At 42.9% G+C, this 15916-nt stretch overlaps 1 protein-coding gene across 2 annotated transcripts in view; it reads left to right on the top strand.

Moving 5' to 3' along the window:
• The window catches only part of C5H18orf25 (chromosome 5 C18orf25 homolog), a 76629-nt gene continuing 60713 nt past the window's right edge, over positions 1 to 15916 (top strand). The window contains exon 1 of one of the 2 annotated variants that reach the window (XM_043514530.1): positions 1 to 137. The gene's annotated coding sequence lies outside the window, so the exon portion shown is untranslated. The remainder of the gene's footprint in view (positions 138 to 15916) is intronic. The other variant, XM_043514529.1, reaches the window with a different exon arrangement.

Genomic DNA, 15916 nt, shown 5'->3' on the forward strand with positions numbered 1-15916 from the left:
GGCGGGGAGCAGAGCAGAGCGGAGCAGAGCGGGGCGGGCGGCAGCGGCGACGGCGACCCGGCCTGGGCGCCCCATGTCCGAGCTGCTCCCCCGCGAGGGGGAGGCGAGGAGGAGCCGCGGCGGCGGCACGGGCACGGGCACGGGTGAGGGACGCGCGTTCAGCCGCTGGGGGGGCTCGGGCCCCTCTCCAGAGCCAGTCTCGGGGGGACCCGCCCGCGCGGCCTGCGCTCATGGAGGATCCGGGCTCGCTGCCCCCCGCCCCTCGCGTCGGGTCGGGTCGGGTCGGGCTGGGAGGAGGAGGCCCCTACACCCGCCCCCAGCGCGCCGGGACTGGCCGGGCGGCGGCGGCCTCGGGTAGAATCCGCGTCTCCCCCTCTCCGGGCCGGGGAGGAAGCCCGTGAGCCGAGGCAGGGCCCGGGTCCCGGCGCGCTGCAGCGGGCTGGGCCCCGATGGGATGCCGGGAGGAGGGACGGGCCTGCGCCCTTGGAGTGCGCAACGCGGGCTCTGGGCGCGGGCGGGAGGGGCCCCGCTCTGGTGCCAAGGCGCAGGGTGAATTCCGCGCGGGGGTGGGGGTCAGGGGTGGTTCTAGCTCCCCACGGCCCGTGTGTCGTGTGGATGCCGGGCAGCCTGGCGGGAGGTCACAGCCGCACCCTTGAGCTCCGGGTAATGCAGTTCAGCGCACCGGGGGGGTGACTCTTAAAGAACTTTGTAGCTTCTGGGGGCGGCTTTTCAGGAGCCCTTAGATGTATCTCTTCCCCCCCCCCCGCCCATTTTACCACATGGCGGGAAAGGTGGGAGTGCAACAGCTCACTTCTGATTTCAAGAGAAGCCCAGTAGAGACCTTTAGTGTGTCTGGATTTGTTCCAGTCAAGGCCGTTTGAAGTGGGGGCCAATAGAATTTGCTTCTCTTCCTGACTTTTCTTTCTCTCAGGCACCCCACCCACCCAGCAGCCTGGTCCTCTGGCCCATGCGTCCCTACACCCATCCCCTCCAAATTTGAACCAGTGATGCTGCAGTCTGGCATGTGAGGTTGCAGCACCACTCAGGATTGACCCAGTTGCCCTTCCATCGTGATGGAAGGACAACTGGGCCAAATTTGAGTGGGTGGCATTGTGACCCCGGTGCAAACTTGAGTGCTGCTGCAACCCCGTGTGCCAGGTAGGAATGCCATTCGCTCAGATTTGGTTCAGCTACCCCTCCATTATGACAGAGGAGTGTCCTGAGTGGCATTGTAACCTGGAGTGTGGGGTCAAAGCACCCTCAGGTTTGGCCCAGTCAAAAAGTGGTTACATGCCTCTCCTCCCCCACCACTCCAGCTCTGCTGCCTGTCATTCTAGTTATAAACTCCTATGCTCATCCCATCTGCCTTTAGGGATCTTACTTACCTTGTTTTTTTTTTTTAATTAACATTACTGAGGACAGAAAAAATACATAGGGGTAACTGAAATAACGGTTCCTGGTGTTCAGGGTTACTAGGTTAGTGCCAGTGAGCATTGATGGAATGTTTTGTGTTCATTCATGTCCTGACTTAAAAGCTCAACTCTCAAGTTTTCCAGTTGCCTTTATACCCCCATAATCTGTTGTAACTTGATTACTCTAGCTCACTGAATCTGTCTTGACAATGCTGGGAAGCAAATTTTTGGTTACTTAAATAGTAAATTAAAGAAATTTAATCTGATACCATAATGTGATTTGTTTGAAAAGTCGTTTGAAACAAATGCATGCCTAATTTATGTAATAAATAATAGACCTGTCTAAATTTATGCAAAAGTTCCAGTTCAAGAGTTTGTGATGAGTTCAAATTGTTCTTTCCTTACTTAGGCAAATCTCGCATTGACTTTAATAGGAGTTTCTACTGAATGACAGTAGGGCTTGTCTCCGAAGCTTTAAGTATCAAGATCTTTTAAAAATACTGTAAATAAAACTTCACTGTCCTGCTTAGTTTAAGAGAGACACTATGGCCATAAGTGCACACTACTACGTATGCCAGCAATTTATGTCAGTCAGGGGTGTGAAAAATAACACCCCGAGCAACATAAATTATGCTGTCATAAGTGGTGGTGTGCGCTTCTCCTGCTGACATAGCTACTGCTGCTTCTTGGGGTGGTTTAATTATGTTCATGAGAGAGCTCTCTCCCCTTGGCATAGAGTGGCTGTATGAGAGATCTTACAGTGGTGCAGCTGCATTGGAACAGCTGTGCCGCTGTAGCTCTCTAGTGTAGACATAGCATAAGCTGTTGAATATATTTCAGATGACATTTTCTAATGTTTGAGCTTTTCTTTTTGGTCCTACTCATTGTTATAAATTCTGGCATTTTTGGACCGACTTTTCCAAAGTTGTCTTCACTCTTATTCAGCAAAAAGAAAAGGAGTACTTGTGGCACCTTAGAGACTAACAAATTTATTTGAGCATAAGCTTTCGTGAGCTACAGCTCACTTCATCGGATGCATTTGGTGATGAAGTGAGCTGTAGCTCACGAAAGCTTATGCTCAAATAAATTTGTTAGTCTCTAAGGTGTTACAAGTACTCCTTTTCTTTTTGCGAATACAGACTAACACGGCTGCTACTCTGAACTCTTATTCAGAGTACTGAAGGATCTATTCTTAAATAGATTCTTAAATAGGCTGCTACTCTGAAACCTATTCTTAAATGTATCTGATCCTATGTAACTTAAATACACTTGAAAGAAATCAGCCAAATTGTTTGTGCTCTGAGAAGTTTACACATTTGCCTTTGTAGTCTTTTTGGGAAGTCATAACTCAAACAGCGTAGTTATAAAGTTTCAAACTTTTGATGATAGCTAGTATTAATATATAAGTAACACAAAGTTTCAGACTTTGTTTCAAAGACTGTTAGAACTCCGGTGTAGAAATGCTAGTGTCAAATGTTTTTCTGGAATCAGTGAATCTTGGCTATTAAAGTCAACCAAACATAAATCTTTGCTGAAATACCTAACAATGTTCCTTTAAATATATCAAATTTCTGTTATCTTCTGAAAACAGTTTATTTAGCTTTAACCATTCTTCTGCAGTACTGGCTACCCAAATAATACTGTTACACTATTTAGACTGATTATATACAAGTAAAGTGCTAGTCTATTTTTGTTGTCCAGGCTAGTGAAATTCAAAATATAAACCATATAAAAGGTGAAGAATGAACAAGACTTTTTCAATTTAGTTTTTCTTGGTCTTTAGTAAGAGCTCTAAAACCTGACAGTTTCTTATTTAAATCTTTTTGTCTTTACAAAACGTAATATTTGGCCTCAACTATCTGACAGCATCCACTTAAACATTTTAGATAAAAGTGGTGCGGTGGGAAATGAATATAGTATCATCCTTCAGAGCAGTGGTTCTCAACCTATTTACTATTGTTATGCGGCCCATGAGGTGTTAATGTGGGCCGCAGCCAATACTACGTGTATGGTCCTGAGGATGGCACCTGGGCAGCAGCTGCGTGCTGATTGGGCTGCAAGCGGGCTGTGGGTCGAGAATCACTGCTTCAGAGGCAGGTTTCAGAGTAGCAGCCGTGTTAGTCTGTATCCACAAAAAGAAAAGGAGTACTTGTGACACCTTAGAGACTAACAAATTTATTTGAGCATAAGCTTTCGTGACCTACAGCTCACGAAAGCTTATGCTCAAATAAATTTGTTAGTCTCTAAGATGCCAAAAGTACTCCTTTTCTTTTTTGCGAATACAGACGAACACGGCTGCTACTCTGAAACCTGTTATTATGCAAGGCACTGAATTTAGCCGTATGGAGTGGAAATCTATCAACTTCATGAAAAAAAGGAATGCATCCGATGAAGTGAGCTGTATCTCAGGAAAGCTTATGCTCAAATAAATTTGTTAGTCTCTAAGGTGCCACAAGTACTCCTTTTCTTTTTTGCATATTCAGAGGCAGTTCTATTGTGGTGTTTGCCACACCTAGCCCTAATGTTAGGTGTAATTGTTTTTCCTGTGATTAAGTACTGAGAGCTGTGTCTGGGGAAAATGCAACTTTCTCCCCTTTTCCAGGGCAACTGTTCTCTTAGGCCTCCTTGCAAATCTAGAATTCATTTTACAGGCTTGAAATAAAGTTTTTCAACTTTATTTCACAGGATTTTCTGTGATTTGGGTATAGCAAGCACACAACCTTTTTTTTTTTTCTACATGAAGTTTAGATCTATGTATAAGTAAATCATTATCACCCAATCAGTGAGATGAAATGTGGTGCAATCAGCACAGCAACCATTCCTAAGACTATAATGACATGCTTGATCAACGTGTGAGTGCTGTACTCTTGAGCAGTTTATCTGCTTGGTTAATGATCTGGAAGAGTCAGGTGTTTACAAAATAAACTGATTCCGAGAAGGGTTTTATTATTTGGAGACTTTACTGGCTGGTAAAATATCAGATAATAATGCCAGTGTACCTATAAAAAGAAAAGGAGTACTTGTGGCACCTTAGAGACTAACAAATTTATTAGAGCATAAGCTTTCGTGAGCTACAGCTCACTTCATCGGATGCATTCCGATGCATTCTGATGATTCTGTAGCTCACGAAAGCTTATGCTCTAATAAATTTGTTAGTCTCTAAGGTGCCACAAGTACTCCTTTTCTTTTTGCGAATACAGACTAACACGGCTGCTACTCTGAAACCAGTGTACCTATAATACTAGTGTTTTGTTAAGTGAATAATGAGGGGGTGAGGGGCAGAAAAGATGCTGGAAAATGATTGCTAAATATAGTAGCTGCATATGAACAGAAGGATTAGGATAACAGTTCAGATTCATTTATTTTTATATATATACACACACACACTTGTATTTTTTAATTATAAGTGCCAGCTATCCTATCTGCTTTTCAAACTAATCATTAGTTGACTGACTTCTTATAGGCATCTCAGCAGAAGTTTCTCGAGTAGCGATTCGAAAGAGGAAAAGATAGTGATCTTGGGTTTACAGTTACTTGTGTTTACTTGTATTGTGGTAGTACCTGGTCTCATACTAAAATAGTCATTGTAAAAACTGCAACAAAAAGACTACATGCTCTGAAGAGCTTACAATCTATAAGATAAACAAATGGTACAACAAACAGATTATGAAGGAAATGCAAAGCAACAGCCAGGCAACTAAGAATAGCATGATAGTAAGTGGTCACAGCACATGCCATGTGAATCCTCTTGAATTGTAAAAGAAGACATGAAAGCACCTGTGGGAAGCTGACAGACTGGTAGATAAGGCTACCATCAACAATGCAGAGGACCTGGGGGTTAATGAAGTAAGACTGGACAAACAAACAATAGAAACAGAATTGTGAATGGCCTTGAAGATTAAGAACGAAGGATACAGTGGAGAGATCCAAAAAAGGGTATGGTTTAGTCAAAGCAGCAAGTAACATACCTGCTGTCAACTTTGCCTGTTGCTCTGATCACATCTCTCCTCTTTGAATCCCTTCACTGTCTTCCCAATTATACTGCATCAAGTTCAAGCTTTCTCTGTTTGTTTTTAAAGTTCTTCATGGCTCTGTGTTCTTACTTGACCATTTCCTTTTGTCTTATTGTGACCACTCCCATATCCTCTGCTCCACTGACAATGCAAGTTTCATCACATAGGCATCTGTGTCCCTTGAACCCTGTAGTTTCCGCAGATCTTACGGTATAAAGGAGTGGCTGCAGGTTGTATTTACGTAAAGAAGAAGGTGGTTAGAACTCCGTTGGCTGTGTTTATTTCCCCTCACCCCCGCCCCTAGTTCCCCCCATCTACACTGCTAACTGAAGGTTTTTGAAAAATTCTTGTAGATTTTAAAGGAACACAATGAACTTTTATCTCTCTGAACACTTTATTAACTACAGTTACTGGTAACCTCTAATATTCCTAAAATTGAAAGGTCACAGGAAAAGTGTCTGTATTTTAATATATTCTTCATTTGACCGCACTGGGTCTGTAACGTAATAATAATAAATATTAAAATGTGACCTAAAACTGCAGATACCGGTGGGGAACTGCTGAGCAAGTGTAGGTTTCAGAGTAGCAGCCGTGTTAGTCTGTATTCGCAAAAAGAAAAGGAGTACTTGTGGCACCTTAGAGACTAACAAATTTATTAGAGCATAAGCTTTCGTGAGCTACAGCTCACTTCATCGGATGCATTTGGTGGAAAAAACAGAGGAGAGATTTATATACACACACACACAGAGAACATGAAACAATGGGTTTAGTTTATCATACACACTGTAAGGAGAGGTTTCAGAGTAGCAGCCGTGTTAGTCTGTATTCGCAAAAAGAAAAGGAGTACTTGTGGCACCTTAGAGACTAACAAATTTATTAGAGCATAAGCTTTCGTGAGCTGAAGTGAGCTGTAGCTCACGAAAGCTTATGCTCTAATAAATTTGTTAGTCTCTAAGGTGCCACAAGTACTCCTTTTCTTTTTACTGTAAGGAGAGTGATCACTTAAGATAAGCCATCACCAGCAGCAGGGGGGGGAAAGGAGGAAAACCTTTCATGGTGACAAGCAAGGTAGGCTAATTCCAGCAGTTAACAAGAATATCAGAGGAACAGTGGGGGGTGGGGTGGGAGGGAGAAATACCATGGGGAAATAGTTTTACTTTGTGTAATGACACAAATGATGCATCCGATGAAGTGAGCTGTAGCTCACGAAAGCTTATGCTCTAATAAATTTTAGTCTCTAAGGTGCCACAAGTACTCCTTTTCTTTTTGCGAATACAGACTAACACGGCTGCTACTCTGAAACCTGAGCTAGAGAGGTTGCAACTGAACTGGTGGCATAGATGAAGTCCGGGACAGTGTTATAGCCAGGATTAAAACAAAATAGTTCCTTGCTCCCAGTCCTGTGTTCTCTATGGTTAAAATATGTTCCCCTGTTCACACGCATTTGTAATACATTTTTCATTGATAGCTGAAGAGGCCAACACAATTGTATTATTAATGTTAACTTATTTCCCTACAGCTTAGATTTTTGACACTTGTATAGTAATTTTATTCATTCAAGATTAAAAACCAGGCACACCATCTGAGTGAGTTAGATGTTGCTCTTACTCAATTACAGATGGGTTGCCTGAGGCACAGGAAGGTCAAGTGATACGCCCATGGGCATGCGGTGGGTTGAGTTCAGGTCCAGGGTGATCCAGTATCCTCTGTTTTCTCTGAATTTAACTGTGTAGCTGCCTTTCAAACAGAATATGCATAACTCACTTAGCATAATATATTATGCTTTCACAGATATACTATGACTCTTGATGCTCAATCTTTGTGGAGAAATCTTAAAAATTGTTATGATGTTTACATCAGGCTACTTTTAATCACAAATAATAGGTATTTATTTAAGGCTAGATGTAGGTATCAGTGTATGTATTTAAGACACTTTCAAATTTACATTTGCACCACTTTAATTTCAAGAGGTTACTGAAATTATGGCTTTGGGTATTTGTGGTGAAATTCTCCTTTTCTACTAGTATCTTATAGACATTGTTTCTCTGTACCTTCTTAAATTTTCCAGAAAGGTGGATATACATAGCCTGACAACATATGGGAAATTTAACTCCTATCCCAGCCTGCTCCATCAGTGTTTATCAGATGGTCTCCTGTTTTAATCATTGATAAAACTGTACAAGGCTTCCTTTCACAGAAGCTGGCATTACTGTTTCCATTTTGGGTAAACTGAGGTGAAGCAGTTAAATGACTTGCCCAAGTTTACAAAGTGAGTGGCAGAGCTGGAAATATGCCCAAGGAGGCCTGACTCAATCTACTCTAAATGTTAGATTACAATTGCTGTTGCACTCTTTCTAAGTTAGATAATTGTCTGATTTGCTTAAGCAATTATTCCAATATTTAAATGTACCCTATATTAGTTTGTCATAATGCTGATATCCATCTCTGGTAATGCTGGGGGATCAGGCTGACATTCTTTAGCAGGAAAACAGTTTAAGACTACTAGACTTCTCAGTTTTATCTTGGCTTTCTAATCAGTTGTCAGCTTCCAGTCCACCCACTTCACTCTGCCAGTTCTGTCTTTTCTGAGTATGCTTTCCCAGGGAATTCAAGATGACTGTATAGCAAGAACTGGCACAGCTTCTTAGGGGAAGAGGTGGTGAGTACAGGGGGGGGATTGGAGACTGACTACTGATTGCGTATGCTTGTCACTGTGACTGAAGTTAAAATATTTTAAGTGAGCTCACTTAATGTAATATTTTCTATAAACTGTGTGGAATCTCCCACAGAAAAAATACAGGGCCTCAAAGCAGTTTGATTCAAACTTTCTACTTTATGCAGAGCTTGTCTTCTTCCTCTTTAGATGATCACTGATAAGGACTGTTAACATTGGGCATTGGTACAGGGTAATAATTTAAAAAACCCTAATAGTACAAGTTCAGTACAAACAATATGCAAGTTGACTTTCAGTATAAGGCATTTTGGATAAACCTGTAACCTAAAGAGATGTTACGAGTCACCTATTGAATATATAATGCCATTGCTGTTAGACGGACTAGATCTAATAGGTTGCTTCTGTTACTGCTTGCAGCCAGTCAGGCACCTTTGACAAGACTAGAGACGTTCAGCAAAATAGCTGCAAAGAGAAGACTTTTCTTTGTCTTTAGTGAAGCAGAAACTGACCTTTGGGGGAAAAAAACAAGCTATGACTGACTTTAACGTTTGATAAATGACAAGTATTTAATGTCTAAATTAAAATATTTGAGAGGAGAGTGAGGTCAAGCACACTGCAAGCTAGCATGATACAGTTCTGTGGTGACCTAGAATCCTATTTTTGATGTCTCTGACTCAAGGAATATTTCCAACACACCTCTGAACAACATACTAACCCACAGAGACCTTCCTACTAACACTACAAAAAGAAGGATTCTGGGTGGACTCCTCCTGAAGGTCGAAACAACAGACTGGACTTCTACATACAGTGCTTCTGCCAATGTGCACAGGCTGAAATTGTGGAAAAGCAGCATCACTTACTCCATAACCTCAGCCATGCAGAACACAATGCCATCCACAGCCTCAGAAACAACTCTGACATCATAATCAAAAAGGCTGACAAAGGAGGTGCTGTTGTCATCATGAATAGGTTGGAATATGAACAAGAGGCTACTAGGCAGCTCTCCAACACCACTTTCTACAAGCCATTACCCTCTGATCCCACTGAGGGTTACCAAAAGAAACTACAGCATTTGCTCAAGAAACTCCCTGAAAAAGCACAAGAACAAATCCGCACAGACACACCCCTGGAACCCCGAGCAGGGGTATTCTATCTGCTACCCAAGATCCATAAACCTGGAAATCCTGGATGCCCCATCATCTCAGGCATTGGCACCCTGACAGCAGGATTGTCTGGCTATGTAGAGTCCCTCCTCAGGCCCTACACTACCAGCACTCCCAGCTATCTTCGAGACACCACTGACTTCCTGAGGAAACTACAGTCCATTGGTGATCTTCCTAAAAACACCATCCTAGCCACTATGGATGTAGAAGCCCTCTACACCGACATTCCACACAAAGATGGACTACAAGCCGTCAGGAACAGTATCCCCGATAATGTCACGGCTAACCTGGTGGCTGAACTTTGTGAGTTTGTCCTCACCCATAACTATTTCACATTTGGGGACAATGTATACCTTCAAATCAGCGACACAGCGATGGGTACCCGCATGGCCCCACAGTAGGCCAACATTTTTATGGCTGACTTAGAATAACGCTTCCTCAGCTCTCATCTCCTAATGCCCCTACTCTACTTGTGCTACGTAGATGACATCTTCATCATCTGGACCCAGGGAAAAGAAGCCCTTGAGGAATTCCACCATGATTTCAACAATTTCCATCCCACCATCAACCTCAGCCTGGGCCAGTCCACACAAGAGATCCACTTCCTGGACACTACGATGCTAATAAGTGATGGTCACATAACCACCACCCTATATCGGAAACCTACTGACCGCTATTCCTACCTACATGCCTCTAGCTTTCATTCAGATCACACCACACGATCCATTGTCTATAGCCAAGCTCTATGATATAACTGCATTTGCTCCAACCCCTCAGACAGAGACAAACACCTACAAGATCTCTATCATGCATTCTTACAACTACAATACCCACCTGCTGAAGCGAAGAAACAGATTGACAGAGCCAGAAGAGTATCCAGAAGTCACCTACTACAGGACAGGCCCAACAAAGAAAATAACAGAACGCCACTAGCCATCAGCTTCAGCCCTCAACTAAAACCTCTCCAACGCATCATCAAGGATCTACAACCTATCCTGAAGGACGACCCATCACTCTCACAGATCTTGGGAGACAGGCCAGTCCTTGCTTACAGACAGCCCCCCAATCTGAAGCAGATACTCACCAGCAACCACACAACAGAACCACTAACCCAGGAACCTATCCTTGCAACAAAGCCCGTTGCCAACTGTGTCCACATATCTATTCAAGGGACACCATCATAGGGCCTAATCACATCAGCCACACTATCAGAGGTTCGTTCACCTGCGCATCTACCAATGTGATATATGCCATCATGTGCTAGCAATGCCCCTCTGCCATGTACATTGGTCAAACTGGACAGTCTCTACATAAAAGAATAAATGGACACAAATCAAATGTCAATAATTATAACATTCAAAAACCAACTGGAGAACACTTCAATCTCTCCGGTCACTTGATTACAGACCTGAGGGTGGCTATCCTTCAACAAAAAAACTTCAAAAACAGACTCCAATGAGAGACTGCTGAATTGGAATTAATTTGCAAACAGTATACAATTAATTTAGGCTTGAATAGAGACTGGGAGTGGATGGATAGTTACACAAAATAAAACTATTTCCCCATGTTATTTCTCTTCCCCCTCTCCCCCCCCCACTGTTCCTCAGACATTCTTGTTAACTGCTGGAAATGGACCACCTTGATTATCACCACAAAAGATTTTCCTCCTCCCCCCTCCCCCTTCCTGCTGTTAATAGCTCATCTTAAGTGATCACTCTTCTTACAGTGTGTATGATAAAACCCATCGTTTCATGTTCTCTGTGTGTATATATAAATCTTCTCACTGTATTTTCCACTGAATGCATCCGATGAAGTGAGCTGTAGCTCACGAAAGCTTATGCTCAAATAAATTTGTTAGTCTCTAAGGTGCCACAAGTATTCCTTTTCTTTTTGTCTCCAGGCTGTCAAGATAGCACCTTTCACTAGCACTAGTTCACTTTAATTAAGAGGAAAAGTAGAGGAAGTATTGTAGTTGTTTGTTCTCTTCTATAATATTAAAAACTTGGAGGCTAATGATAACATGCATCACTATACTGTGCTTTTAATTTCACTGAATGAGGCTGCAGCAATATTTTCATGTTAAACTTTGTAGCGCAGCTTGCAGGTACAGCTAGCAATAAAGTTGGCGCAATTATAGTTGGCTGTTGCTCCCTGTGAAAGACTGACAATATTCTGTATTATCCTGAATAAACTTCATGGAATTAAGGTAAAATTTATTGAATTAGGGTTAATATCTTTGAGGTACATTGTATTAAAAATGCAATTATATATGTGTTGTGGAATTTTATGTGCCTTCCCTAGTAGGGGATGTTAATATACTTTCTCCTATCAACCTTTTGAAGCCACTCCTCTGGAGAGGTCTGCATATGCTAGTTCAAACTGGATTCTCCATGGCCCAGCGGGTAAAGAAAGGGTTTGTGGATAAATAAGCCTGGTTTTAAACTGGCTCAAGGCCTTCTTCCTCATCCAGCAAATGGACAGGAAGGACCCTGATCCATGGAGGGTCCCAATCCTTAGTGGAGGGTTGGAAGGGCTGGGTGCTTGTTCTGAGCTGAAGCTGTGATGAACTGGTAACTGCAAGAACTTCCCTTTGGTTGTGGGCAGGTGGAGAGGGGAAGGGTTTGAAGGACAGTTACTATTAGAGCTCATTTTAGGGTTATTTGCATTTGAGAAGGTTCTTTCATTGTTTTCTATGTGTTTTCTCTATAATGCTTTTTACCTTAAGAATAAAGTAGGCTTGCATGGGAAGTGCTGTGAGGTGACTTGTATCTGTAGCATCTGATAACCTTCTCTAAAGAGAAAGCAAGCAGGTGTCCTCAAACAACCTGTCTGTACTGGGAAATATACAGTGAAGTAAGGGAACTGTGCAGCCTGGAAATAAGCTGGTCAGAAGGGAGAGGGATGCGGGTCTCCACCCAAGAGAGGTAGGAGCTGGAAGCCTGAGAAGAGTAGGTGCCGTGGCTGGACCACTGAGGAGCAACACAGGTGCAATTGAACTGTGAAACCCCCTGGCCACAGAATACCTGTAGTTTTCCAGGGTTTACAATACAGTTTGATTAGCAGCATGTAAGCAGAACGCCTGATGATGATATTTTTCAAGACATAAGGAAATTGATGCTGTATAACGTGGCTGATGCCCTATCTATAGCCATGATTTCATACAATAAAATGTACTATATTTTGAAAACTGACTTATAGCCTTAATTAAAAGGAGTGTGCAGTAGCCCTTTGAAGGCTGTAGGTTGAGCCTGGCTGGGTATCAATTCAGCATGGTGTGAGGGAATTCAGGAATGGTAGGTTGCTGCAAAACATGCTGGGATGGAGTGCCATGGAATTCTGCTTAGAGAGGAAATGTTCACAACCCAATTTAAAAAAAAATAAAAAATCTAGGATTCTGATACTATGGAGCCTGTATAACTCAATTTTCAAAAATAATTTGAATTTAGAGTAGAGACTTAATTATGTTACACATGATCAGAAAAGCTTTTTCTTCTGTTTTTCCCAATATGTGTAATAAATCTAATCTTTTTTGTCTATATATTTCTTTGCTGAAGTACTATACTTTGATAAGAGCATGCAATTAAGAGTGAGTGGATTTAAAAATACAAACTAGTGAATATTGAAGTCTTTTAATATTGGGGGTCTACTATAGGAGTGGGTGGTAAGATTCGGTGGCCTGCAATATACAGGAGGTCAGACAAATCAGTGCTTTTCAAACTTTTTTTCTGGCAACCCAGTTGAAGAAAATTGTTGATGCCTGTAACTGGGCTCTGGGCTGGGGCAGGGGGTTGGGGTGCGGGAGGGAGTCTGGGGTGGGACTGGGAATGAGGGATTTGGTGTGTAGGAGAGGGGCTCTGGGTTTTGGGGGTGTTAAGGGCTGGGGCAGGGAGTTGGGATGTGGGAGGGAGTCGGGGTTTTGGGCTGGGGGTGCAGGCTCTGGGGTGCGGCCAGGGATGAGGAGTTTGGGGTGTGAATTTGGGGCGTGGGTTTATTTCTGGCGGTTCCCGGTCAGTGGCACAACGGGGGTGCTAAGGCAGGCTTCCCGCCTGTCCTGGCATCGCGGATTGCACTGCGCCCCGGAAGTGGCTAGCAGCAGGTCTGGCTCCAAGCGGCTCTCCACGGCTCTCGCCCACAGGCACCAACCCCCATTGGTTCCTGGCCAATGGGAGTGCGGAGCCAGAGCTCAGGGCAGGGGCAGTGTCTGGAGCCCCATGGCCCCCCTGCGTAGGAGCTGGACCTGCTGCTGGCTGCTTCTGGGGCACAGCATGGTGTCGGAGCAGGTAGGGACTAGCCTGCCTTAGCTGGGAAGCACTGCCAATGGGACTTTTAATGGCCTGGTCAGTGATTCTGATCAGAGCCGCCACGACTGAGTGCCTTACATTTTGCAACCCAGTACTTGGTTGCAACCCACAGTTTGAAAACCACTGGACTAGATGATCATGATGGTTCCTTCTGTCCTTAAAGTCTGAGTGAGAATATTTAAAGGGAATAATGTTGTTCTCTAAACGTGCTAGGTTTACCAGCTTCTCTACTCTTTTTTTCCTACAGTGTGAGGGTGATATGACTATATTTCCCCTACTGCCAATTCAATATTGCCTTATTCTTCAAAAACAAAAAAATAATCAATGCAGGTACTGGAGTACTCGGGAGAACAATCCTATGCTAGTGACTAATAAATTTAAAGTGCCTCTTATTTAGCGTTACCAATAGTACCATTCAGTCCATGATGCTATTACTACCAGCTGGAGGGGAGAAAGTGGGTTTGATCATGCATCCTAGGGCCTCCTTGAGCCAGAATAGTTGAGGAGCGTATTGTCCATTTATGGAACCAAAGTGCATGTAGCTGAAACGTAACAATCAACTGCTATCATTCAGCTTTAGTTCTGAAATTCCTCCTCTACTGCCTTGTCCTCATAACTTATCATAATTTACTACTTATCTACATCAGCTGATGGGCAGAATATTATAATACAACTGGTACTAAATATTCTTGGACTTCCATTAGCATCACAAGAAATTTTATGCAGTCATAAACAGAGCAACTGTGCTAGCGGTCAAAAGAATCTTCAATCCTACACCACTTGCAATATCTCAACCTAGACTGCAGTTGACAGCTTCAGCCCAGAGTCCCTCTCAATGTTAAGAGCTCTCATGCCTCCTTTGTTGAAAGGATCAACAAAATTATTTTGTTACAGTAGTTTTAGGGTTCTCAAGTCTGGTCAGTGTCCCGTTGTTAAGAAGTGTGCAAACATGGAATTTGACAGTCCCTACCCTGAAAAGTTTATAGTCTAAACTGAGAATTTGAAGTAGTCTTGTATGTGACCCAATTGTACAAATGGGAATTCTTAATCAGAAAGCTGTGATCTATATGAAATGGACCTGTTACCCCCATGATTGTTGGAGAGTAGCTGGGTCCTCTATTGACCAATATTATCAAAGTCTCTCATTGTGGGCAATCCACTGACAACGCTAAATTGCACAGTAATCTAGATAGTTCTCGAGCCAACTAGCAACCACGCTTCTGTCCCCAAAATTATCAAGAAAGTGCTGCTGAGAATAGTCCAGCAGAAACTCAATCAATGTTCTTAGACACGTTAGTCAGGTTTCAGATGAGGATATGGCACTGGTACCACCTGTACTCACTTTACAAATGGGTACATATATTCATCCTGCTGGGTTTATAAAAACATAAGAACGGCCATACTGGGTCAGACCAAAGGTCCATCTAGCCCAGTATCTGGTCTTCCGACCGTGGCCAGGTGCCTCAGAGGGAACGAACGGAACAGGTAATCATCAAGTGATCCATTTCTTGTCACCCATTCTCAGCTTCTGGCAAACAGAGGCTAGGGAACACCATCCCTGCCCGTCCTGGCTAATAGCCATTTATGGACCTATCCTCCATGAATTTATCTAGTTCTTTTTTGAACCCTGTTATAGTCTAGACCTTCACAAAATCCTCTGGCAAGGAGTTCCACAGGTTGACTGTGCGTTGTGTGAAAAAACTACTTTTTGTTTGTTTTAAACCTGCTGCCTATGGATTTATATAGAGGCAATATGATATTTTCTGTCTTATCTATCCCTTTCTTAATAATTCCCAATGTTGTTTGCTTGTTTCACTGCCGCTGCACATTGTGTACATGTTTTCAAAGAATTATCCCCACTGACTCCAAGATCTTTCTTGAGTGGTAACAGCTAATTTAGACCCCCTCATTTTATATGTATAGTTGGGATTATGTTTTCCAATGTGCATTACTTTGCATTTATCAACATTGAATTTCATCCGCCATTTTGTTGCATAGTCACCCAGTTTTGAGAGATCCTTTTGTAGCTCTTTGCAGTTTGCCTGAGACTTAACTATCTTGAGTAGTTTTGTATCATCTGTAAATTTTGCCACATCAGTGTTTACCCCTTTTTCCAGATCATTTATGAATATGTTGACTAGGACTGGTCCCAGTACAGACCCCTGGGGGACACCACTATTTACCTCTCTCCATACTGAAAACTGACCATTTATTCCTACCTTTTATTTCCTATCTTTTCCTATCAGTTACCAATCCATGAGAAGACCTTCCCTCTTATCCCATGACAGTTTACTTTGCTTAAGAGCCTTTGGTGAGGCTTGTCAAAGGCTTTCTGAAAATCTAAATACACTAT

The sequence above is a fragment of the Dermochelys coriacea genome, chromosome 5, assembly GCF_009764565.3.
Source record: "Dermochelys coriacea isolate rDerCor1 chromosome 5, rDerCor1.pri.v4, whole genome shotgun sequence".
Classification (NCBI taxonomy): domain Eukaryota; kingdom Metazoa; phylum Chordata; order Testudines; family Dermochelyidae; genus Dermochelys; species Dermochelys coriacea.